This window comes from Halichoeres trimaculatus, unplaced genomic scaffold, assembly GCF_033239565.1.
Source record: "Halichoeres trimaculatus isolate MK-OKI-2021-1 unplaced genomic scaffold, fHalTri1.1 fHalTri1_scaffold_21, whole genome shotgun sequence".
Lineage (NCBI taxonomy): Eukaryota > Metazoa > Chordata > Actinopteri > Labriformes > Labridae > Halichoeres > Halichoeres trimaculatus.
The window spans coordinates 25,484,348-25,487,237 of record NW_027437199.1 but is presented as its reverse complement, the minus strand read 5'-3'; the positions used below and the strand labels follow the sequence as shown (position 1 = coordinate 25,487,237).

The 2,890-nt window shown below is 43.1% G+C and overlaps 1 pseudogene; it reads right to left on the bottom strand.

The window, feature by feature from the left end:
• Positions 1–657: 657 nt before the first annotated feature.
• On the bottom strand, positions 658–1,286 carry LOC141810953 (uncharacterized; annotated as a pseudogene).
• Between the last annotated feature and the right edge of the window lie 1,604 nt (positions 1,287–2,890).

Sequence of the window (2,890 nt, the reverse complement as noted above, 5' to 3'; positions counted from 1 at the left end):
GGCAGCAGACAAGTCAAGCAGTAGTAGGACAGAGGACTGACCAGCGGCTCGAGCCAGTGGCAGTGATTCTGTGACTGACAGGAGTGCAGTCTCAGTGGAGTGGTTGCACCTGAAGCCAGATTGATAGAAGTTGATCCGGTCGTTTTTCAGGAGATGCTCAGAGACTTGGTTATAAACTGTTCGCTTAAGTATTTTTGACAGGAAAGGCAGTAGTGAGACAGGCCTGTAATTTTCAACTCGGGCTGGGTTGAGATTCAGTTTCTCAAGCAGTAGGGTGACCCGAGCTTGTTTAAAAGCTGTGGGGAAGAGCCCAGATTCCAAGGAGGAATTGACAATGTGTGTGACTGCAGGTTTGATTTGGGGTAAAATGGTCTGCAGGATGCTGGTAGGTATACGATCAAGAGGACACGTTGTAGGTTTGAAGTTTAGGAGAAGTCTGGAGACCTCCTCCTCACTCAAAGGGGCAAAAGAGCAGAGTGTGGTGTCAGTAGCAGGTTGGATCTGACAGAGCTGGTCAGGCTCAGAGAACTGGTTGTTGATGTTTGCAACCTTCTCAGTGAAAAAGGAGGCAAACTCGCCTGGAGTCAGTGCAGTAGAGGGCTGAGTGGTTGGAGGAGAAAGTAAGGAGTTTATCGCCATAAACAGTTTTTTTTTGTGTCAGTGGCAGCACAGATCTTGTTCTGATAAAAGGCTTTCTTTGCGGCAGGATGTGAATGATGCCAGTTTTAGCTGGTATGAGGACAGATCAGTGGGTTTTTGAGATTCATGCCACTTTCTTTCTGCTGCCCTGAGTCCTCCTCTTTGTTCCTTGAGAACTTCAGAGAGCCATGGACTACGTTGCTTTGTCTTAGCTGGTTTTGACACCAGGGGGCAGAGTTTGTCCAAAGCAGATGCCAGAGAGGAACAGAGTGTGTCTGTAGCCTGATTCGGGGACAGTTAAGAGAACTGAAAGTGGTTGGGCAGTGTGGAGGACACTGCATCAGCCAGCTGTGTTGCTGTGGGTGGGACCTTAGGTTTCTGCGGGAGGAAACCATCTGAATGGATGCCTGTGTTTGAGGGAAGGCTGCATAGAATTTTACCAAGAAATGGTCTAAAAGGTGTAGTGGGGTAACTGTCACTTCTGCTGGAGCAGAACTGGAGCAGTTACAAGTCAGCACCAAGTCAAGGATTTTGCCAGCTTTGTGAGTAGGAGGAGAAGGGACCAGTTTGAGGTAAAAAAAAAAGGAGAGGAGTGCCAGAAAATCATTTGCCTGTGTCTTGTCAATGTGAATGTTCATGTCACCCATGACAATCAGTGGTGTGCCATCATCAAGAACACACACACACACACACACACACACACACACACACACACACACACACACACACACACACACACACACACACACCACTTGAAACAGGTGACCCCCCCCAAAAAAAAAATAAAAACAAAAACAAAACAACAAAAACGAAATAAATAAATAAATAAAATAATGAATAAATAAATGAATAAATAAAAAAGAATAAAAATAATAAACTAAGTTCATAAATAAATGAATACAAATTATTGCAGATTTACATGGACAGGAATGACTCGTTTCTGATCTGTAGAGCAAATTTCACTGAAAGATGAGGAGTTTGTGCCCCTGTATATGACTGGCACTTGAAAGGAAATGCTTCTGTTAAAGATACAGGAAGTGTTTTAAACAAATATGATATGTGATTTATATATGATTACTGGTGCAGGAGAAAGATTAAATAAAATCTTGAATGTAAAATTAGGAGAAAGAGTGACGTGTCTTTCCTTGAGTGAGGTTCACTCCTGGTCTCCTTGATCTGACTGCGTTATAAATTTGTGGGCCACTTCCCTAATACTGGCATGAAGAAGAGACGGAGTTCAATGAAGAAGAGGAGATCCAATGGCAGCTTCAGTCCAACATCTTTATTTGAAGTCGACACAACGATGGCACACAGACAAAAAACCCTCCTCTCCTCTCTCCTCTAAACCTGATGTCCTAGCTCCCTTTATACTGCTGGAGCATCTCTGAACGCATGCAACTAACCATTTATGGTAAACAGACTCTGTGTCTGTAGCTTGTTTTTCTGTAACATGTAGTTGCCGGGCAAGACACCTTGGTCAAGACAGGTGTAGGCACTAAATCTTTCAATCCTGGTGAAATGAAGAGTCATCTCAAGTACACAGCTAGGCTATACTTGTCAAAGGGTCAAAGGTTGGCTCCTGCAGGCCCCTGGACCTCTGCAGGCTGCTCTACAGCTCACTCTAAATGAATCCACTCAGAATGAATCCTCAACATTTCCCCCGTTTCGTGATGTGACATCACGACAATCTAAAACTAAGACTAGGGGTACATTCTAAATCTATAACATTACTTTACTCGTGCATAAATATAGTATAAGGGGTTAACATAAAGACAGCATCATTACCATTAACATTGTCAAAATTTAGCTTGGCTTAAAACACTGCACATCTACATAGATAGTCAGGTGGGGCAGTCCCACTCTGTCACTGAAGTCAACTTCTGCTGGGGCACTCCCAGACAGAGGCACATTTCTTGGATAACAAACATTCACAAAACATTCAATTTTTATTAACAACATATGTGTGTACTGCAACTGTATGAAAGGCATTATATGAAGCATTAAACAGTAAATTTCAGTTCCTGTCGGATCACGTTGATTCTGGATCAGTCTCAGAGTTGTGTTGCAGGGGGTAGCTTGTGGTTCCTGTAAACTGAAAGAGGTTATTCTTTATTCTACTGGTGCTGGAGACTCTCTCCTGTCAGATGTTTCAGACGTCACCCATGGGTATTACTGGTCCTGTGGAGACTTAATCATGTTAGCTGAGACAAACATTATTGCTATTATACCTAAGGATTTATTATTTGCAGGT